Source organism: Sciurus vulgaris (assembly GCF_902686455.1).
Source record: "Sciurus vulgaris genome assembly, chromosome: 8".
Taxonomy (NCBI): Eukaryota; Metazoa; Chordata; class Mammalia; order Rodentia; family Sciuridae; genus Sciurus; species Sciurus vulgaris.
The window spans coordinates 115,775,474-115,800,124 of NC_136468.1; the positions used below are offsets into that span (position 1 = coordinate 115,775,474).

The window sequence follows — 24,651 nt, forward strand, 5'->3', positions numbered from 1 at the left end:
GGAGCTGGGCTCCTTGGATCCCTAACCCTTCCTTCTGTTCAGCTCTAGGCTACTCCACCATCTCGTCTGCCCGGGTCCCCGCGGCCCTGCGTCGGCCTAGGGCCTCTCGGAGACCCGCCTCGCAGCGTCGCGTCTGTGAACCCCGAGGTCCCCCAGGCCCTCGCCCCGACCCAGCCCAGCTGACTCGCCTGGGCGGCAGGCGCAGCCTCAGGGCGCCCCAAAGCAGGCTGTCCTCATCCCACGGGTTGTCCGGCGGGGCAGGACCGCGCGCAAGCTTCCCGAGGCCCCGTGAACTTAGTGCCGGTCACTGGCCGCGGCCCCCGGCTCCCACGGGGGCACGAGGTCGGTGCGGGTCCCTCAAGCCCGGAGTGCTGCGTGAGCCCTCAGAAGCCGGGGCAGAGGCAGCTCTAGCTGCCAGGAGAGCGGCTCGGAAAAACCGCGCAGAGCTCGGCTGTGAGCCGAGTGGGCCCCGCCTTTGGGCGGGGCTTTAGCCGCCGCTCGCCCCTGCTTTGCATATTCATGCGGCCGTGCGGCTCTTGCCGCCCCACTGGAGAGAAAATGCATTATTCATGAGGAAGCCTCTGGCTCCGCCCAGGGAGGCTCTGCCGATTATTCGTGAGCCTGAGAGGCTTGTTGGAGCCGTTGAGTCCGGTGAGAGGGAGGCGTTGGCCCGCTGAGGTGAGAGCTGTCCGGAGCCCGGCTCTCTGGAGAAAGCGCGCTTGGGCGCTGTTAGGCTTCGTGTTAAAACTTTTTTTCTTTTCTTCTTATTTGAGCCTTTGTTTGATTTTAAAATATTTCGCGGAGTCGAACATTTTCTGAGGAGACGCGAAAACGCCAGCGCTGAGGAGGCGGCAAAGGGGAGGCGTGGGGTGACCTCCCCGCCTTTTGATGAGGAAAAACGTCACACGTTTAAAAAAAAAAAAAAAAAAGACGAAGAGGGAAATAGAAATGGGGAGGGAGCCCCGCCTCCGCCCCCTCTGGTAACTTGAGATGGAGATTTCGAGGCGCTGGAGGGAGGGGTCTAGGCGAGGACGCGGCGGCCCTACCAGCCGCCGCCCGGCCGCCCAGCGGGAGGAGGCGCGTGGCGCTCGGGTGTCCTTACCCTGCGCGGGTTTTCTCCGCCGTCGACGTGTGCGGCCGGTAACGACGCCCGGTGCTGACCCAGAGGTGAGAGGCGGCCACCAGTCCCCGGAGTGACCCGGGCCCTCTTTCCCTTCTCGGAGAATTTGCCCTTTCCAGGCGTCCACCTGGGACAGGGCAGCCGGCGTCGTCGACCTCAAGCTTGGCCAGTCACCAAAATGAGATCAGCTGTGCGGGGCACGGGACCGGCTGCGCTCACTGTGAAAGGGCAGGAGAACTTGGTTGTCGCCCTGGATCCAAAGAGCAGGAACGAGTACCCCGTCCATGCAGAGGACGCCACTTACTCTGAAGGAGCACGGGGTGCAGAATTCTGAGGGGCGCAGGCGATGGGTTGTTGAACCAGCGAAGAACAACGTACCGACCTGAGCTCGGGGACAGGCCTAAAACCAGAGTGAACGTTGGCAGAACAAGTTCTCTGGCTGAGCGTCACTTCCTTTTTCATTATGGTTTTATGTTTTACATTTAAATGCATAATACATTTGGAATTGATATTTGGATATTGTTGAGTTTTAGGTTGAAGGTCTTCCTTCTCTTTTTTTCCCTTTCCCTCCCCGGCCCCCTGCATGTCCTCCTATTCTAGCAATATTTGTTGAAAAGACTATTCTTCCTCCACTAAACTGACTTTTCTCTTCTTTAAAATGTAAGGGTTGGATTGGTAGTAGAGGATGCTATGCTGTCTTACAACTTCATTAATTTTTTGAACCCATTTATGCTGAAGCACTGCAGTGCATAAAGCTATCCTTCATCTCATACATGTGGAAGGAAGGTTATCTAGAGTTCATGTGCTTAACCAAGGTGCTATGCTACCTCTCTAGATAAACACGTGCTCAGATAAACTCTGAACAAGCCCTGGAAAGTGGGATCGATTGTCTTCATTTTACAAAAAGGAAACTAAAGCCCAGAGAATAAGTAATTTGTCGAGAGTCACAGGACTGCACCATAGTTGAGCCAGAATTTGAACTCAGGTTCCTTAACTCCAATGCTTCTTTCTACTGTGTTATTATGCTGGTTATTTTTCTCTGCATACATACATTTGTGTGTATAAAATTTGATTTTATTCATTTTATAAATATTGATTCCCAATGAAATTACCCAATACTAACAAAGCCTAATTTGAATCCTTTCTGAAAAGCAAATGCTTTATTTATTTTTAGAATCTTTCAGTTTCACCTTTGGGAAAGTAAAATAGGAAATACCATGATAGACAAGATCTCTAATTTTTTTCAACAGGTTTTAATTGTTGAAAGAATCCTGAAACATTTCCACAAATGGCTACTGCTCAGCTTTCTCATTCCATCAGAATTCACAGGGCATCTAAGGTATTTTTAGGGAATTAAAATTAATGACCACTTAACTATGGTCATTTCAGAATCATGAAGTTAATCTTTGCTTTTTTATTGCAACAGATTTATCACTTATGATTGGCACATAATATTCTTGGACAGTATGTCTACATTTTAATTGCCTAATGGATTTAGGATGTTCAGGAAATTAAAATAGATCACAGAGTTATTGACTAGCTGCTTGTCTCACATTGAAATATTTCTGTTTCCTGGAGTAAAAGAAATCAGAACCAAAGGCATTTTAAGAAAATGGTTCTTTATTAGACATTCAGTTCCTGAAGCAATTAGGAAACTTGTGCTGCACTTGGTGATGTAACTAGAGGAACTAGAGGGTAAAGCACTGAAAGAAACTTGGACTTAGGAGCCTGGGGTAGTGTGTTGGTCAGCATTCTGTTGCTGTGACAAAATACCTGAAATAATCAACTTAAAAAGAGGGAAGGAGTTAATACAACTCATGGTTTAGAGGTTTCAATGCGTGGTTGGTTGGCTCCATTGATTTAAGCCTTTGCAAGGCAGAAGATCATGACTAGAAGCATGTGGTGGAATAAAGCTGCTCATCTCAGTGGCTGGGAAGCAAGAAAAAGAGAAGGGCCAGGATCCCAATATTCACTTCAAGGGCATACACCCAATGGCCTAACTTCTTCCTGCTAGGCCCCCCTCCTAAAGCTTCCACCATCTCCAAATAGCACCATAGCCCTGCAGCCAAGTCCTTTGCATATGGGACTGTGGAGGGACATTTTAGATCCAAGCCATAATAGGGTACATGCCAGGACCAGGAAATCTTACTGGATTAAGATATTTATTAATGCATTATTTATTCATTGAGATTCAATATTATAAAACATATGTAATACTGTTTTATTTACTAAGAGAATACCAAATCAAACAGACAGAACTAAAACTATCTTTCAAAAGTTTATGATCTCTTTAGGGTAATAAGATTTATAGGAATAAATTGATATACCCATATATGCCTATGTGTGGAAGAGTAAAGCAATTCAAATTATTGGAATTTAGAGATATAGTATAGATTGGAATGGTTTGTCTATTCCTCATGAAGGAGGTGGGATTTAACCTAGATCCTGAATGATGAAAAGGCTCTGGAGAGAAAAGAGAAAATCTCATGAGGAAAACCTGGTCAATGCTGTAGCTTAGAATAATAAATAAGCATGGCATGTTTCACAGAATAACAAAGAACTCATTCATACTGGAGTGGAGAGCTCATCATGTTGGATAGAAGGAAGAAGTAAAATTGGATAGGAACTTTGGGAACAGAGTAATATAAATCTTAAAAGGCAGCCTAAGGAGTTTGTGCTTTGTTCTGTAGTTAATGAAATGTCTGAGGGTTTGATCAGGATACTACATAAAATAATTGTTTCAGGAATATTAAATTTTAGCTGAGAGAAAAGATTGAAGTTGAAGGAAAAATAGGGCAGAGAGAGAGCAGTCATCTTTCTGGCTTGATTTCAGTGTACTCACCAAGCAGACCCTGATCTCATTTGGTTTCCTTCCTCAGGGAAAATACTGATTTGGGTAAATGAATAGTAATCAACTTGGCAGTGATTTTTCTTACTGTAAATTAACAAATTTACTTTTTCATTCAATCAAATCTTTGTTGTTAGGACTGCATGAGCTACTTTTTGCAGTAAATTTTTTTTTGTTGTTGTTGTTTCTCTATTTTTTTTTATTGTAAACAAATGGGATACATGTTGTTTCTCTGTTTGTACATGGCGTAAAGGCATACCATTTGTGTAATCATAAATTTACATAGAGTAATGTTGTTTGATTCATTCTGTTATGTTTTCCCGTCCCCCCACCCCTCCCACCCCTCTTTACCCTCTATACAGTACTTCCTTCCTCCATACTTGCCCCCCTCCCTAACCCTAACTCTAACCCTAACACTAACCCTTCCCTCCCCCCCATTATGTGTCATCCTCCACTTATTAGCGATATCATTCGTCCTTTGGCTTTTTGAGATTGGCTTATCTCACTTAGCATGATATTCTCCAATTTCATCCATTTGCCTGCAAATGCCATAATTTTATCATTCTTTATGGCTGAGTAATATTCCATTGTATATATATACCACAGTTTCTTTATCCACTCATCAATTGAAGGGCATCTAGGTTGGTTCCACAGTCTGGCTATTGTGAATTGAGCAGCTATGAACATTGATGTGGCTGTGTCTCTGTAGTATGCTGATTTTAAGTCCTTTGGGTATAGGCCAAGGAGTGGGATAGCTGGGTCAAATGGAGGGTCCATTCCAAGTTTTCTGAGGAATCTCCACACTGCTTTCCAGAGTGGCTGCACTAATTTGCAGCCCCACCAGCAATGTATGAGTGTACCTTTCTCCCCACATCCTCGCCAACACCTGTTGTTGCTCGTATTCTTGATAATCGCCATTCTAATTGGGGTGAGATGGAATCTTAGGGTGGTTTTGATTTGCATTTCTCTTATTACTAGAGATGTTGAACATTTTTCCATATGTTTGTTGATTGCTTGTAGATCTTCTTCTGTGAAGTGTCTATTCATTTCCTTGGCCCATTTGTCGACTGGATTATTTGAATTCTTGGAGTAAAGTTTTTTGAGTTCTTTATAGATTCTGGAGATTAGTGCTATATCTGAAGTATGATTGGCAAAGATATTCTCCCATTCTGTAGGCTCTTTCTTCGCATTGCTGATAGTTTCCTTTGCTGAGAGAAAGCTTTTTAGTTTGAATCTATCCCAGTGGTTGATTCTAGCTTTTATTTCTTGTGCTATGGGAGTCCTGTTAAGGAAGTCTGATCCTAGACCAACAAGGTGAAGATTTGGACCTACTTTTTCTTCTATAATCTGCAGGGTCTCTGGTCTGATTCTGAGGTCCTTAATCCATTTTGAGTTTAGTTTCGTGCAGGGTGAGAGATATGGGTTTAGTTTCATTCTGTTGCATATGGATTTCCAATTCTCCCAGCACCATTTGTTGAAGAGGCTATCTTTTCTCCATTGCATATTTTTGGCCCCTTTGTCTAGTATGAGAAAATTGTATTTATTTGGGTTTGTGTCCGTGTCCTCTATTCTGTACCATTGATCTACCTTTCTATTTTGGTACCAATACCATGCCGTTTTTGTTACTATTGCTTTGTAGTAGAGTTGAAGATCTGGTATTGCAATACCCCCTGTTTCACTCTTCCTGCTAAGGATTGCTTTAGCTATTCTGGGTTTCTTATTCTTCCAGATGAATTTCATAATTGCTTGCTCTATTTCTGTAAGGTATGTCATTGGGATTTTAATTGGAATTGCATTGAATTTGTATAGCACTTTAGGTAGTATGGCCATTTTGACAATATTAATTCTTCCTATCCAAGAACATGGAAGATCTTTCCATCTTCTAAGGTGTTCTTTAATTTCTTTCTTTAGTGTTGTATAGTTCTCATTGTAGAGGTCTTTCACCTCTTTTGTGAGATTGATTCGTATTCCATAAAATAGAAGAGGAGGGAACCCTCCCAAACTCATTCTATGAAGCCAATATCACCCTGATACCTAAACCAGACAGAGACTCATCAAGGAAAGAAAATTTCAGACCAATATCCTTAATGAACATCGATGCAAAAATTCTCAACAAAATTTTAGCAAATCGCATACAAAAACATATTAAAAAGATAGTGCACCATGATCAAGTTGGTTTCATCCCAGGGATGCAAGGTTGGTTCAACATCAGGAAATCAATGAACGTAATTCACCACATTAATAGACTTAAAGTCAAGAATCACATGATTATTTCAATAGATGCAGAAAAAGCATTTGATAAAATACAGCACCCCTTCATGCTCAAAACACTAGAAAAAATAGGGATAGTGGGAACATTCCTTAACATTGTAAAGGCCATTTATGCTAAGCCCATGGCTAATATCATTCTAAATGGTGAAAAACTGAAAGCATTCCCCCTAAAAACTGGAACAAGGCAGGGATGCCCTCTTTCACCACTTCTATTCAACATCGTTCTTGAGACTCTGGCCAGAGCAATTAGACAAACCAAAGAGATTAAAGGGATACGAATTGGGAAAGAAGAACTCAAACTATCCCTGTTCGCTGATGACATGATTATATATTTAGAGGAACCTGGAAATTCCAGCAGAAAACTCTTAGAACTCATAAGTGAATTCAGTAAAGTAGCAGGTTACAAGATCAATGCCCATAAATCCAACGCATTTTTATACATAAGTGATGAATCTTCAGAAAGAGAAATTAGGAAAACTACCCCATTGTAGACTCTTTTGAAGTTTTGTGTACCCCTGATTATCACATGGCATATGGAGTTAAGAATAGGAATAAAATGAGAAGATGCCATTGAGTGTATTAGATAAATGATTTGTTTAAATATTTTAAACCATGGCAAATAATTTAGAATTTATTGTAGTTCATTCACAGAAATTATAAATACCTTTTATTTCTTGTAAGGAATTTCCTTAATATTCAGCGTTCAGTATTCTAAAGACTCCATGCTCACAAACTAAGATCTTATATACTATCTCCATCTTGAAATATATGTCAATACAGTACTCAGAAGAGTATAAATTGAACTCTTTATGTAGCAAATGTTTTCTGTAAGGAGTGATCTAGTAAATTTCAGAAATTAAATGCTGTTTATTTTCCCTTAAACAGCTTTACACAAATCCCAAGGAGCCTGAGGTAAGAACACAAACACATGTAGTGGGTACATGTGTAGGTGGGTAGTGTATGTATATTATATTTAGGTAATATATTTACCTGAGTTGAGACTGTAGGCTATGTTGCTAGACTACCACATGAACAGTAACAGAAAGCTCTTTCAACATACTTTCTTATAATTGTGACCAATTCTTTATTTTGAGGTTTTCAAATTTACCTAGGGTATTATCTTAAAAAAAAAAAAAAAAGCATTGAGTAAACTGGGCCTGTTCTCTAACATGTTAACATTAAAAGACTATCTTGATGTATAAATATATTTTTAAAAAAACACATTTTATTATTTATTTTAGCTGATTCTGAAAACTTTTTATTTATGGTCTTTTAGTAAAATAAGCAAGATATAGCATAATTCTAAACTTTTTTTTTTTGCCAACAAATTCTCCCATTTTGACCTTTACAGAGTTTCAGAGTTTTACCCCTTTACTTCTCTCTCTAGATTTCTTTCTTTTCCTTAGTGAATGCTACTCATCCTCAAAGCCATCTTAAATTCAAATCTCATAAAAACCCTTTTGGCTAGTTTGTCTACACTAACTTCTCTAAATTTATTTTCCAGAAGAACCCCATAATTTAACGCAATTCACTCATGCAGATTATTTTCCCAAGCAGGTTGTGAATTCTCAAGGACAAGGTTTTTGTCTTGTTTTCTTCCAGTGAATATTATAGTCCTGGACACGTAATGGTTACTTGTGCCACTGTGGCTTCTGTGACTGTGGTAGTGGGTTAGAAGGAGAAGCCCTCTATTGTCTCCTCTTGTTCTGTTCTCTTTGTCTTCCTCCTAGCTTTTTTTCCTTTTTGATACTTTCAGTTTTTCTTCTCTCAGCCAATGGATTTGATCTAACTGTTCATAGTCAAGACTAAATTGGTTTGAGCTTTTAAAATCCTCTCTTTGCAAAATTACAAATAACCATGTAAGGAAATGGGAAGAAAACTTTGAATACAGGTGGGTAGCAATTTCTCAATGTCCAAACTAGTTTTATCTCTGGTGTCTTTTTGTTTTAAACTTTTTTGTAGTTGTAGATGGACAGAATGCCTTTATTTTTTGTGTGGTGCTAAGGATCAAACCCAGTGCCTCACATATACTAAGCAAGTGCTCTGCCACTGAGCTATAGCCCCAGCTGTATTTTGTCTCTTGTTTAGTTTCAAAATGCTTTTTTTCTGTAGGTTTGAATAGAAGTTTCCCCAAACTAAAATTTTCTATAAATTGTCAATTGACCATTTTCTTGGTGCAGTGTTTTTCATGTTTTCTTATGCATTTAAAACTCCTAGTTATAAATCAGTAATTTTGAGGGTAGTGAAATGCTGAGCAACTTAGCCTTAAATACAGAAAAATCTCACATAATGGGAAAAAAAATGTTGTGTGCTAGCACATACAGCAGTGAGGTTAAGAAACAAAAACTTAGTATATATGTAAGTTCTGAGCTATCATTTGTGACCCAAGAAAAATATCTTGAATGTTTGCAAATTATTCCCTATAGTAATGATCCCTAACCACTAGGTGTTACACTATAGCAATTACATTATAACTCCAACTATAGTATAATAACGTTCACAGTGCCTAAAAGCATCCACAAGATCACACTGTTTTATTTGCTGTTTAGCATCATGTCACTGATACTACTGTTGAATTCCCTGATTATACTCTTTTATGGTCTCACAAATTCTCACAGTCTCTGGCATTTATCTAATAATGTGCCAAACATTTGAGTCATATCCCTAGAAGTATATCCTTCCCTAAACAATATTTACCCGAAGCAAAAATATACTTTACACAAAGATTAAAATATGCAGTACTCTTGGGACAAGTATGTTATTGTACAACATTGAAAGACTTTGGCTGAAGTCAAATTGTGCTTCCCTAGTTCAGAGGCCAACAAAGTTTGGGGCATTGCACAAAGTTTTGGCATTTCTGCACATAAAGTTTTGTTCTGCTTGCTCCATCTTTTGAAAGAGAAATTGACAAAGGCAACTGAAATAGTAAAGAATGATAGCTTTTCATAAGGACACACTACAAAATGCATGGCGGGTATTAATAAGACATGTAAGCTGTACGTAAATATATTAAAGAAAGGTTTAATTTGCAATAAACCATAAAGAATTAGAATACATGAATATTGTGAGATCGCAAGTCTTATGGTTTCACCAGCTATTCCTTTATACTTTTTGGAGTTGGTCAATGCCCAATTATAATAGTCTCCTTCAGGAAATGAACTATAGGTGATCTCTGTTTCTAACTACATTATGCTTTCAGAGATTTGGGGTTTAAAAAATTTTATAAGATGAAATCCTAATTGAACATGAACTGTTTGGGCTGAATATTTATTCACTCAGCAAATATAAATTGGGGCTGGGAGTGGTGGCACATGCCTGTAATCCCAGTGGCTTGGAAGGTTGAGGTAGAAGGATCACAAGTTCAAAGTCAACCTTAGCAACTTAGCAAGACCTTGTCTCAAATAAAAATTTTTAAAAGGGCTGGGGATATGACTCAGTGGTTAAGCACCAAATATATGTGTGTATGTATGAATATGTGTGTGTGTGTGTGTGTGTGTGTGTGTGTATTTGGTTCATTTCATGTGCTTAGCATTATTCAAGGTACAAAAACACAGGGATAAATGGAATGGATAAGGTCCCTGCCCTCTCAAAGCTTTACATTCTTTTGAGGATAAATAATAAATTAGTAAGCAAAATGTAGCAAAATGTATTCAGATAGTCATAATGCTATGTACAAAGAAAAAATTTTAAAGGTAGTGTGCTAAACAATGCTGAGGTAGAGATGGAAAGGGAAGAATTGAATGGTTCTGTTAGATTGGCAGTTCATAGAAAGCCTTCCTGTAGGACCACTCTTTTAGCTGAGACTGAATGACCAGAAGGAGTCAGCCTTTGCAGGTCTATGAGAGGTAATGGCATGTAACAGGCAGAATAATATGGTAATTAACATTACAGGCACTGAAGTCAAGTCTCAGCCCTACCAGTTAACCAACTTCTTCTTTAATGAGAATAATAATATGTACTTCAAAGTAGGGAGCTCTACTGAATCTACTTCAGGGCTACAGCATTTTGGGCAGTGGCTAAATATTATCATTATCATTATCATCAACTGGGGATAGCATGTTCTAGAGTATAACTATACAGAGTCTCTAAGACAGGAAGGAATCTGGATGTTTATGAAAGAAAAGGTGCCATAATCCTATCACTTAGTGAGTGGGAGAGAAAGTGGCAGGAGAGGTAAGTAGGGGACAAAGTAGTAAGGTCTTATGAACCAAAGTAATTCTTAGATTTTGTCTTAAGGGCAATGGGATGCCACTAGGTGGAGGGATTTAAGCAAACATGTTAAAGGTCTGATTTACATTTCTAAAAACTTTTTGGCTATAGAATAGAGAATAAATATCAGATGATCTTGCAATTCTCTTTGAAGATAGACCTGAAAAGTCTTACCAATGGATGGGAAGGTGGAAGGAGAAGAAAAAGCTGCACATGATGCTTTTGCTTTGGTCTATATGAATGTGATCAGCATGGTTAATAGAAACAATTGATGATCAATTTAAAATAGCGTCTTTGTCAGGAAACACAGCTTGAAAAGTGGGAGAACATTTTATGAACATTTTTATAATATGCCTTCTTTGAAAAATTAGTCAGTTTCAAGTTATTAAGGATTAGCATCTTCTGTAAAACAATTATAAATATAACTCCTACTAGTTGCTTCAGTGATCAAATAATAAAATGCAAATAAAATTATCAGCTACTAAAAGATTTCTTTCACTTAAAAAATAAAAGCATCAAGTTAGCTAGAGTTGACTGAGAAACATAGGCAGACAGGAAGAAAAGGTATTGTTTGTTTGACAGGGCAGTTATACCCAGCATTGGTTAAGAGGACAATGTATATCTATCTAGCCAGTCCAGAGAGAACCTGTTGCTGTTAGGCAGCTGTAGGCTCTTCTAATCTCACCCATCTCTCCTATTGTATCCACAAGCAACCTTCTGAACTTTAATTTCTCAAATAGATTGTCTAGTTAGAAAAATACTTGTCTCTTAAAGTTAACTCCATTATAAATCTGTCACTTTAGAGTTTAACCAGTATGAGTCAGTTTTCCCAGGACTTCATCACCAGTGATTAAGGTGTATATTAAGGTGTAAGATCTGCAGAGCCAAGAGATCAAACTTCAGAGTAGTAAAAAGTAATAGAAATTCTGAAACTTTTTCTGATCAATCTAACATCCTCATTCCTATAATATCAAATATTGAACCAGATGAATGAGGGGCATTTTTGTGTGTTCTGAAATCTGTCCCTTGTTATTTCTAGCTTTCTTAACAGTGAGAAGGGCTGATAGCAGTAATACTTAGTTTTTAGTGTAGAACTGAAAAAATAGGACTTGATGTCATAAATAAATCCTGGTTCCTTTTCTAATTTCTCTAAATTTTTTTTTGTTGTTGTTGATCTAGTCTTCCCTGAATTTCTGCAGGAGCCTCTTAATTGCTCTCATAGTCTCCATAGCCTCCCCTCTGTACTCTTAAGATTGCCAGGGTAAGCTTTAAAAATGCAAATCACTCCCCCACTTAAAACCCTTCTGGTTTACTTAGAATAAAATCTAACCCCCCTACCATGGCCACTGAAACCTCACAACCCTCTCTACAACTTCATCTCTTCATTCTCCCCCTTGCTCTCTCATCTTCAGTCATTTGGCCTCCTCTCAGATCTTGGAAGAGAGGGACATTCCTTAGAGGCTTTGTACTGCTGTTATGCTGTCATCACACCCCCAGGACTGCATATGGCTGACCTCTCTTGAGGCTCAACTGAAACATTACCTCTTCAAGGATACTTTCCTTGGCCATTTCAAGCCAAATCAGTACTTCTCCCCTTCATCTGCTTTCCATCACAGCATCTGCTTTATATTTGTTCATAGCATTCATGCTATGTGAAATTATTTACTGATTAACTCCTGATTAGACTATAAATTCAAGAAAAACAGGGACTGAAAGTTTTGTTCACCCCTGTGACTCCTGTGCTTGGCACAAAATAGACATTCACTAAAATAGGTATTACGTGAATGAATGGTTTCTCACCTGATTCCACTGTCATAATGTAGTGGGTCAGATACCTGGCTCTGTGCCTTAGTTTTTCCAACTTTAATTATAATGGAAGTATTTGTCATCTCACTCATTTTTGGCATAGAGGAAAAAATAATATCTTCAAATATTACTCCTAAGTAATATGCTGTGAAACAAACAGGTATACAAGAAGCATTGTAGTTATACAATGAAAATATTCCTTATTATCAGGTAAAATTCTGGATTTCTTTTTAAAATTAATTTCTTTCTCTATTACCTTTGGTTTTTCTTGAAGGTGACTGAGATATACCAGTTCAAATTCAAATACACAAAAGAAGAAGCCACCATGGATTTTGACAGGTAGAATCTAATTATTTAATGAACCTGAGAAAATATATAGGAGTGAGGTGAACGTATATTTCTATGGACCAGAAAAAAGTTTTATACTTCTTTTGTCATTTTTTTATAAACCCTACAAAACCCCACTATTAAAAAAAAAAAAAGACTGTAATAATTAAATTTCTGAAATCCCTGGATTGAGCTGATGAGAGCAGAGGTGATAGTGGATCTAGCCACTTGGGGCCTGAGGTAGATAAAAACCCTGGACTATTTGCCTACATGCACAAATTTTGTCATCTGCATACTCCACAGTGATGTATAAATAGCATTTTCTACGTGCTTCTCTGCATGGAAAAGACTGGAAAACACCTTATTGTCTTATCAAACCTAAAACTCCAAGTTTTAGACACACTTAGATTAAATAGCACACTAGTGGATTAAATAGTACTTCAGAAGGATACAGTGCAGATGAATTCATTTTGTTGAGGAGCAACATTTTTCTTTCAATAGTTTTTGGCTTCAAATCAGCCAGCAAGTAGAAAGAGCTAAGGATCACTGATAAAATAGAAATGGAAGATGCAGATGACAGTGGAAAGCCCTGGTAGTGGAGGACTGCAAGTAAGGGAGATGGATGCCCCTGAAAGGAACGACTTGAAGAGAAATGTGGCATGATTCTCCCTTTTCTCTACTATTAACCCTGTTCAGCTTGAGGATTTCTCTCTAGTACTCATTTCCCTAATTATTCTTTCATTTATAAAACTTACAGGCAATACTTGACTGTGAGGAGAAAGTCAGTTCCAAAAATGAGAGTTAAAATTTGAATCATCACTAGCTAACATTTGCATAGCACTTTGCAGATTATATTCACATTTCATACTTAATTTCTCACAGATAACTGTTGCTTTTACTCTCTAAAACTCAAGTACAAGTATCACCGACAACCAGATTAATCTCTTTGGTTTTGAAGGTACATATGCCAAGAGGTAAGCAGTAAAATAGAAATAGCCAAATCTTCTAGATATTAAGGAAACAAGAAAGTAATACATATTAGAATTTCCTAGAAGCCAAAAAATGGGTATTTGTTTACCAGAGTCCTGAATGATTTTACTGGTGAATCCTGGAGGACCCTCTGGCCCACCTGGCTATAGCCCTTCACTCTGATTGTTCAAACTGGTTAAATTCTGGCAGACAAGCTAAGTTGTTTCACATTGATAGAGGAGCTTAATAAATGTTTGCATTATGAATTTATACTGCCTGTAAAGATTAGTTAGGGAAAAACTCAACAGTTCGATTACTTAGGATTATTTTTCAGCACTGTGCAACTCTACTGGCAGTCATAGCTCTTCCTCAAAACTACTCAAATGTGAGACTAATTGGAGAAGAAAACTTTGGAGAGAATAAAAGGTTGAGAATTGGAAGGCAATTTAGTACAACTTGTTCATTCATATTCATTGAATGAAAGATACAGATGAAAGATACAGAGAGATACAGCCACTCACGGTGTAGAGGGGGACAAATAATTCTAATGGGAAAGCTGTGGGAATTATAGGGGAAGACTTCTTTTTATTTTTTATTTAATTTTTTTAAGATATTCTTTTTTTATTATTGTAAACAAATGGGATACATGTTGTTTCTCTGTTTGTACATGGAGTCAAGGCATACCATTTGTGTAATCATAAATTTACATAGGGTAATGTTGTTTGATTCATTCTGTTATTTTTTTCCCTTCCCCCCACCCCTCCCACCCCTCTTTTCCCTCTATACAGTCCTTCCTTCCTCCATTCTTACCACCCTCCTTATCCCTAATCCTAAACCTAACCCTAACCCTAATGCTAACCCCTCCCACCCCCCATTATATGTCCTCATCCACTTATCAGCGAGATCATTCGTCCTTTAGTTTTTTGAGATTGGCTTATCTCACTTAGCATGATATTCTCCAATTTCATCCATTTGCCTGCAAATGTCATAATTTTATCATTTTTCATGGCAGAGTAATATTCCATTGTATATATATGCCACAGTTTCTTTATCCATTCATCAACTGAAGGGCATCTAGGTTGGTTCCACAATCTGGCTATAGTGAATTGAGCAGCTATGAACATTGATGTGGCTGTATCTCTGTAGTATGCTGATTTTAAATCCTTTGGGTATAGGCCAAGGAGTGGGATAGCTAGGTCAAATGGTGGTTCCATTCCAAGCTTTCTGAGGACTCTCCATACTGCTTTCCAGAGTGGCTGCACTAATTTGCAACCCCACCAGCAATGTATGAGTGTACCTTTTCCCCCACATCCTTTCCAACACCTATTGTTGCTTGTGTTCTTGATAATCGCCATTCTAATTAGGGTGAAAGGTGACACGTTGAGTTAGGTTTTAGAGGATCAAGTGCAAAAGTCAGGAAGAGAAATGGAAAAGCACAATATAAATGAAACGAACAACATATGCAAATACACATGGTTGAGAGGAAATCAGGTAGTAGCTGCTGATGAGAGTGAAGGAGAGTATATGGATGGACATTAAAGGCATTATACATATACCATCCTTATATTTGATTGAAAGGGATGAATTTAATGGAAGAGTTTTAAGCATGAAGGTGACATAAGTAGATTTTCCTACTAGGGCTATTATTTTGGCAGTAGTATGGAAAATGGTTTGCAATGTGGAAAAGTAGGAAAGGAGGAAGAATAGTTAGATAGCCACTCCCTGCAAGTATGTGGATGGGATGCCTTTGAGAGATAACCAGATGGTAGATGCAAAACTAGTGACTGATTTTATGCTTGGGGAGCTATAGACATGTCTGTAAGATTATCTGACAAATGACCTAACAAAATGCGTCTAAATGATTTGAGGTCATTCTGCTAGTTAGCAGCAGAGCTGATGTTAGATGTCAGGGTACCTAATTCCAAATCCGGTGTTCTCATTATTGTGACTTGTGGCTATTTGCAAGCCAAATGTTGAAAAATAAGTCATATTTTAAATGCTTTAGGGGAACTTATTATTTATAAGTCCTTTGTATATGCATTGTAAACTGTATAATTCTTCCATTAATTTATAGTCTGAAAACTTTCTCCAAAATGTCCTCATGTTTAATTTGTATTTATTTGATTATATATTCAAGATTATATATGTGTTTTTTGGAATAGATTGTCAGTATTGCATATGATTGAAAAGTATGACTTTTTTTCTATGTGATTATAGCAATAGTACAAGCTTTGAAAGTGGGACAAATAGTAAAGATATTAAGAAAGCCAGTGTTCTTCTGATCCATAAATTGTATATACTGATGCAGAATCTTGGACCCCCTTCCTAACGATATTATGCTTACCATGAAACACCATTACTACAATGCAGGTGGGTAGAAACCTTTAGTCAAATTCTTCTTAAGTACTAAACTAATATTTTATGTAAATAGAAGGATTTTACGAGCATCTGAAAGATATTCGTTGCTGTACATAAAATATTATTCTGACTTCTATTGAAACTAAGCTTCATGGTTTTTTGTCCTTTTCATTTTGAAGTGACCCCACATGATTACCAACCACCTGGTTTTAAAGAAGGGATAAATTCACACTTACTGCTATTTGAGGGGGAGCCTGTTAATCTGCAAGTGGGATTGGTCTCCACGGGCTTTTATCGCATGAAAGTTAAAGTCACTACTGAGGCAGCCAGAGTATTTGATTTGGAGAACAATCTCTTTCAGGAGAATAACACTACTAAAATTGCTCATCAGGGTCTAGACCATGATGATGAAGAAGAGGAGTGCAACAATCAAGTGAGGCCAAGTTTTAGTGAGCCTGCATTGCTTCAATTACACACAATTGACAATTTTCACTTTGCATACAGGTCATGTCACAGTAACAGTCCACGGGAGTACCAGGCATAAAAACTGAAACAAAACTAGCTTCTGACATCAAGGATTTTTTAGCCTAAAAAAAGTACACTCATACTCGTGTGCAGTGGCACATGCCTGTAATCCCAGCAGCTGGGGAGGCTGAGGCAGGAAGATGGAGAATTCAAAGCCAGTCTCAGCAACTCAGTGAGACCCTGTCTCTAAATAAAATACAAAAAAGGGCTCAGTGGTTAAGCACCCTTGGGCTTAATCCCCAGTACCAAAAAAAAAAAGTACAGTCCTCAGGAAAGAAGTATGTTTTTCGATGAAATTGCCCATGACTAGGAGAACTGTGCTGGTTCACAACAGATTTAAGTAATTTCTTCCATCTTGCTCCTCCTCGGAATTCTACTTTCATCTCAGGCTCTTAAGGGCCCCTCTTTCATATTCCTATCAGGGTTTTCAGGCCCCTGAGCTTCTGTGCACTTCCACATGACCAGTTCAACACCCTGGCAGAACAGAAAGAGAAAAGAAAAGCAAAAACTTGGAATGGAGCTCTCTCTCACACTCTTCAGATAACAGTATTCTCTATCACTATCTTTTCCTGGAGGGAGAGACAATTCCTCTGCCACTTTGGAAAACTTGATAATTTCTTGCTCTTCTGGCTGCTTTCCATGCCCTCCTCCTTTTTCTTATGTACACACTTACACATTTTGCAACAACCAAATAAAATTTTCATAAATTATACTGCTATGTTTATATATACTTATAAATAGTATGTCTGCACATGAAAGGCATTTTGGGGGGCGGTAGAGGGATACTGGGGATTGAACTCAGGAATACTTGACCACTGAGACACATTCCCAGCCCTATTTTGTATTTTATTTAGACACAGGGTCTCACTGAGTTGCACAGTGCCTCACCATTGTTGAGGCTGGCTCTGAACTCGTGATCCTCCTACCTCAGACTCCTGAGTCACTGGGATTAAAGCCATGTGCCACTATGCCCAGCTGGAAGGTATTTTTTGAATATCTGATTTGTATGGAATATACTTGAGAGAAAGGTAGCTTCTCCTTTTTAGTTTCAAGTTTCTTATTCATAGGCAGATTTTTTTTTTTTTTTTTTTTTTTTTTTTTTTGCGGTACTGGAGATCGAATTCAGGGCTTTGTGCTTTGGAGGCAAGCACTTTACCAGCTGAACTATCTCCCCAGCCCCATAGGCAGATTCTTAAGGACACCTGAACTCTTCTTGGATGTACTTTTCTTGTACATCCAGTAGCTATATCCATGGAAAGCTTTTTTTTTTTTTTTTCAGAATCTTTTCTGTTCTTCCCACTTCAAGCTTGTCTGCCAGCATCACCCACTGTGTGCAGTGCCACCCACTCCCCTGCCTGATCTGCCAGGGGCACCAATACTGCACGCAGGCCTGTGATACCCTTGTCATCCTGCCTGAGAAAATACTATGTCTCCCAGGCAGAGATAGGCATCTTCCTTTGTTCGAATCCAGCAGACTCACCAGCTCACAAGCCCTGTCACTTGATGTTAATTTGGAATTTACATCTGTATGCCATCCTCACTCACCCAGCCTGTGCCTTGTGTTGAGCTACAGTCAAGCTTCATGTGCCACATTCTCAGCTCTGTGAGAAATATTGGCTTTCATTTTAAATTCTTTTTTCTCTTTACTCTGGCAGCTCTTACTACTTCACTTCTTAGTTTCCCAAAGCACTACTATTTGTTCCTTTTATTTGAATGCCATATATATATATATATATATATATATATATATATATATATATATGTCTGACATAATGTTTACTTAAAGAGCCTCCCCATAAGTCAGAGAGGCAATCAGGCACTGTAGAAAGTAAAGACCCAAAGGAATAAAGTTCCTGGCTTCAAGATGACTCCAGACTCCAGAGTACCTGGCACGTAGGAATGGATCTGAGGCAACAAAGCTGAGCAGTGGACACCCTTCCCCTGCTGCTGGCTGTTTTGCATTCTGCTGTAGTTTCCTTTCTTTGCAGTTGCTGGACATAATCCCTACCACCCCCCTTGCTTGTCCTGCAGTTACAGTTGAGGATTTTGACTATGATGGACTCATATGTGTAATGACCTGTTGAGTTGTTTTAGTGACACCTTTTGTTTGCTGCACACCTCATTGGCTTGCTTACCAATATCAATAAGATGTGGTTTCTTTCATAACCAAACTGGAACACATATGGCTTTCCTGAGACTTTATAGAGCATGTATTGTTTATTATATGAACCTAACCTCCCTTGTTTTCTCATATTAAGAAATATAAATCTACTTTGTTCTAGTGGAGCTATATTGGTCACACATAAGCAATTTTGGTTCTGTTTAGTGAGTAAATTCAAGGTTTTCATGACTTCATTTGAGCTTTATTTCATATCAGTGATAAGAGCCATTTTACTATGTCTAAACATTTCCTTCTTCTTTCACTGTGTTTTATTAAAGTCTCTCCCACCTCCTCTGGTTCTTAAGAGAACAAAAAATCTGCCTTGATCCTTATGTTTATGGATTCCTTCCTTCTTTGAAAGCAAGGGCTAACAGATGGTGGGCACAATGCAATGTTCTAGTGAAGACTGTAGGTCCTGGGCTTTAGGCATGTGCAAGATTGAAATGGGCAAGACTGAGTGGACAAGGTGTGAAACAAGTGAACTTCTGCCCCTGTTCTACCAGAGAAGATCCACGTAGCCCCATTCTATATTTTGAGTTACAATATAAGACCATGTTTATAAAAGGGAAAAGAAAGTTCTTGCTTACCTTAAAAAAATATTTTAAAAAGGGCTTAAAAGCAATTGCTAGCAGAGGTCATAAAGATAGGGCTAAGGCTTTCTTTTCAGTTTCTGGACCTAAACCCTTCAGCCCACACAGAAAAAAAAAAAAAAAAAAAAAGAGAGAGAAAGAAAGAAAGAAATTAACTGTTATACTAAGTGCTGAGTGAGAATCGCAATCACTCTGTCAAACACATACACCCCCCCCACACACATACCCCTCCACAAAATAGTAAAAAACTGGTCATTCCACTCAGGGAAATCTACATTTAAAGTTTGGAGCAACTATGGTGAGTGGGTTGCTCATTTCTAAAGTAAATGGTAAAATTTTTGTGCCTGAACCAGGCTTTCTCATCTTTAAGGTGGAGCCAAATGGCTCATAAATACATTTCTCTCTCCTTTTAGAACCATTTCCAGAAAGTAGTATAAAAGGTATTCCCATGTAATAAAGTGACAGAGGACTGTTCACTTTTGTGAAGCCATGGATCTCTAAAAAATATACTATGGCTGCATCAGCCCTTCCTCTAAGCTAATCTGTGGACCAAGCTGATGACACTCTGCAAACACTAAAGCATTCACCACATATGTTTTAACAAGACATGATTAGGGAAAGGATACCATGGGGTATGGTGGAAAGACCAGGAATGTTAATGCCAGGCAGATGCAAATTGGAGAAGTGGCTCAGCAAAAACAAACAAAACTAATGGCATATGCCCTGGGAACCTGTCTCTTCATCAGTAAGACAAGAATCATGATAGCCATTTTGCATTGATCTTGTTAGAAACAATTCAGAGAGACAATGACCTAAGATTTAATACATCATAGATATCAGCCATTCAGCCCAGAGTGTGGTGTGGTTCATGAGCCTCATGATGGTTTGTTTGACCAGTAGCATAGCCATTGTGGTTTGCCATACCTGTGAGCCCTCAGCAACTGTCATTCTTGTGACAGTTGTACTTACCATCCTGCAGAACAGCAGTACCTTTGGGGACTTAGCCCAGGGTCTTGCACATGTTTGAATGGAGGAAATTGAGCTTATCCACAAGTATTGATTCAATGAGTCTCTTCAAACCCACCCTCCAGTTCTCATTGAATTGGTTAGACTTGTGACACCATCAAACAGGGGAAGGACATTTAACTCCTCCTAATGGCAAATGAGACTCAACAAACTGACTTTTCAAAAATCTTTAATAACATAACATCCAAGTGGGCCCTCTGTATCAACATGACTGTTGTGAGGTTTGCTCCATTTTCTACTCATACCCCTGGTACCTAAAGCTCCCACCTGCAGTGAGTGGAGGCTACAAATATGAAGCAAAAATCTTCGCATTGAAACAGATCATTCCAGGGCTAGTGTGGGAAGGGAATGCTAGTGGACATTCCTTTAAGGATAGATGTCCAACGGGTAGGAGGCAGAGTGTTCCAGCATAGGAGGCATTTTGTGGAGGGGTGGGGCAAAGGGTATCTCCTGAAAGATGGGAATCGGGAATGGGGATCTGGTCTGGTGCTGTGGCATCTGTTTAGATAGGGGCTGCCGTGAGACCACCAGAGCAGCTTCCATAGCAACAGGGGTCTCTGCCCTGGGGCTGCTGCCTCTGAGGCCATAACCCCTGCCTTCAGGGATGTCTGACTCCTACAGACAATCTTGAATGTGGACTTTTATCTCAGTGTTGGTACCAGCTGTGGGAGGGCCTATTTTGATAGCTGCATTGATACTATGGCATCTCTGCGTATTTATCCAGTACAAGAGTGGGATGTAAGTGAAGGTGGAAGCATTCATCACTTCCACCCAATGCTGGGCACGCCTCTCCTGCCACAGCTTCTTCCTCCAGTGAATAAATATAATGCAGCTGCTGGTTACTCCACAACACAGCCCCATGAGTCCAAAGTACAGTGAGTCCCAGGCTGAGGCAGTAAAAGAAAGAAAAGAGGCAGCTGACTGATAGCTCTGGCTTGGGACCTGAACTATTTCTCATCCCTCTCTTGATTTGGCTCATTCATCCATCCATTCTCTCCCTCCCTTTTTCAAGACCTACCTCATCATTTTATTATTCAGTTAAAGCTGGGTCTGCAGGGAGCCTCAGAGTCCATGTTTACCTTTTAGAGATAAGGGACACTAGGTCTAGAGGGAACATGACCTGCCCAGACTCAGTCAGGTCTCTGGCTCCCAGTCCAGGACACATCCAATCTTTCTGACTGATAAGCCTCACTTAAGGGCAAGACCCTCAAGGAACCACATGACAAGGGCATCAATGTATCTTTTCTGGTTGGGGAGAACATTGTTTCTGCCTTCTAAAACTACTTAGTTTCCTAGAGGAGTCTGTCTCTTTACTCTTCAGGCAGCCACTACCCCATCCATACAAAGCATCTTCCTTGAAAGTTTGTCCCCATGCTCAAAGGACTGAAGGGATACTTACTGCCAGGAAGGCCCAGGTTCTCCATTTGAGGATCCATACTGTTGAGACTTGTTACCAGGCCCGTGACTTGGCAAAGAATGAACTCCCCCACGAATCTGTCCACCAATGGGAGTCTTCGGAAGGCCCAAGCCCCATTGTTGCCCAAAGATGATGTCACCTGGTTCTGAGCACTGGGAATTCCAGGGCTGGTGCTTGTGGAGTGGCTCTGAGTTGATGGAAGGAAGGGACTCCATCTTGTGGCATCTCGGAGCATAGTTCTCTTCCATCAAATACTGGTCTATCCCAGAATTGTGTTCCCAAGTTCTTATGGTGAAGTGAAAACAGCCCCCAGAATTGGGCCCTCACACATTCATGGGCTATATTTATATTGTTGGTTATTAGGAAGCCATTTTGGGATATATTTTCCAGTGGGGAGTTGGGCAGTGAGTACAGTGAACAGTGGGCAGACCTGCCCTCATGAAGTTTGTGACCAAGCTGTCAGGGAAAAAAAAAACTGTTCAGGGGAACCAATACCTGCTTCTTTGACTCCTACAGTCTCTCTTTTGCTTCTTCAACAAGGGTTGGTAAAGTGTTTTCTCAGCATCATCAGGCCCTGCGGGAGCTCTCCCCCATGAGGTCGTGAATCTCCTTCCAGCTTCATCTCCCTCCCCATTCTTCGTATACCTTTCCCTTCTTGGTATGCTGGATTCCCCAAAGACCCTGTTTATTCACCTCTGGAGTCTGGATCATGCTTTTCTTCCCTCAGTAATGCCTCTCCCACATTTCCACCACTGAACACCTCCTTATCTTCCCAGGTGGTCAGCTGTCCCTACTCTGAGGCAAAGAGTGCCTTTAGTTTATTTTCCAGAACCACATTATCTCCAGTTAGAAGAGACTTGGAGAGTTGTCTAATCCAACTCCTTTCAGATGCTTGAGTACTGAGTGCACAACTTCCCTACTCAGTAACTAGTCCCCCAAAGTTCTTTTGACACAGGGACTTGCTTACCACCTCCTGATGCAGCTTGCTTCATTTATCACCATCTCAGATTGAAACTCATTTCCTAATCAAGGCTAGCTCAGCCTCCCAGTAGGTTGTACCACTGGTCCTGAATTGGCCCCTTGGTACTATTCAGATTCCTGGAGGCTGCCTGGGCCCGAGCCAGGGTGTGACCACACTGAATATCAGGAAGGGGAGCTATGCCTATTCCCTGTTGCTCACTTCTGGTCAGCACACCCACATTCAGCTCATCAAAGTTTAGGAGCTGTGGTTTTGCATTTATGGTCATCAGAAAAAGAAAGACAGGAATTACAACACCCAACTTTTCAGATCCAAGAATGTTTGACATCCCAGGGTGTCATGAGGAATCAGACTTGTGCTCAGAAGTAGCCCAGCAAAGTAAAAGCAAAGTACTTCTGCAGAAGGGTGTGCTACCAAATAAGGTCTGCAGTGCAATCATACCTGGGTGGGCAGTCCACCTGCTTTTATCTCTAATGCAGCTCTGACATTTGGCTAATTGAGATATTTAAAGAAATATACCTTCAGTTGTTCCTCCCTCACACTGCTCTCTTGTGGAATGAAAGCATTCTTGTGGTGCATGCACTCTGACACGTATTTAGCTCTTACTTAGCCAAGTTACTCTGTCTTAACAGAGAGGTTTCTATCTGTTGGTCAGACTGACCCCTTTCCCCACCTGTTTGTCAAGGGGATGTTCAGGTGATGGATTTTGGATCTGCCACATCCACGGGCTCTGGAGCTATTGTGCAACTTTCTATTCTACTATTCCCCATCTGGCTGTCTTTCTTATATCTCAATGTAACACTTAAGGCTAAATACTGTAATCAGAAAATAGACCACTGGAGTTTCATTTTCTCACAAGAAAAAACTGAAAAAAGATTTGAACAACTTGATCATTCATAAGAGTAAACATTGCAAGAGCCTGCTGTAAGAGAATCATGGGAAAGCCTGTGGCCAAGACAGAAGCTGAGCCTGCTGGGCTGGGATGAGTTACAGCTGTGGTCATGGGATGAAGGTGCGTGCACACAGAGACATAACTGAACTTAAGGACACTGGTTCCACTGGAGAGATGAGGAAACTGAGGCACAAGAAAGAACATGTGTGTCCAAGGCTGCCAACCAGTTGACAAAGCCAGGACTAATGTTGGATCTAGTATTCTTCCCACTGTACTTGAAATTCTTGTGTCCACAGCATCACATCAAAAGAAATGGAAGCAGTGATGCTGGTGTTGCTGGGGAAGTAGTTGAATCTCTTAATAATGTAAAAGCAGACAAGTGACTACAAATGACTGATGACTGTGCACTCGGGGGAAGGCAAAGCCACAAAGAGGGAACTGAGGGACTGGATGCTTCTGTTGGCATCCAGGAGGCAAACTGATCTGGATTCTCTGTCTTGATGTCAATTGTTAATCTACCCTTTTCCTACTCTCTTTCAATATGCATCTTCAATACACCTCTTTAATATGCTCGCTTCATTTAAAAAACATGGTAATGTTTGTGTGGGTAAAATTCTAAATAAGATTTTAATCCATTTTAAGTCAATGAAATGAGATTATCATAATCTTTAGTTCTATTCATTACTTAAGTAAACTTCAAAGAATCAATTAAAACAAGAAGTAAAGGTGACAAATTTAATCATGTTTAGTCACAATGAAATCCTAATACCTCCTGTGCAGCCTCCTCACCCAGATGCACAATGAGGAACACTTAAAATGAAGAAGAAGAATAATAGCAGAGAAAATGTCAGAGGACAACAAGGACCCAGGTGCAGGCAGCTCCAGAATATCCCAAGTCCTGAGCAGGCTCCACTGTAAGAGTTCCACAGCCATCGTCAGCTTCAGGGGGAATGTCCATGCCCTAATTTATGACTCTGACAAGTGAGGGAGACTACTGCCTTTCATGCATCCATTGGAACAATGGATACGTAGCATCCATGCCCCAGGCTTACTGTCTAGATAGAACTCACTTTTCTGGCTGTGATGAGGTAATCAGAGCCTTGTAATACCTCACTCATGTGTTTCCTCCTTCAGATGTGAATCATGTCATGAT

The 24,651-nt window shown here is 40.1% G+C and overlaps 1 long non-coding RNA gene across 1 annotated transcript in view; it reads left to right on the forward strand.

Moving 5' to 3' along the window:
- Nucleotides 1–521: 521 nt before the first annotated feature.
- Nucleotides 522–24,651, forward strand: part of LOC306668296 — a 547,020-nt gene continuing 522,890 nt past the window's right edge. The window contains exons 1-2 of the long non-coding RNA XR_013765840.1: nt 522–678; nt 2,371–2,459. This is a non-coding gene — a long non-coding RNA (uncharacterized lncRNA). The remainder of the gene's footprint in view (nt 679–2,370; nt 2,460–24,651) is intronic.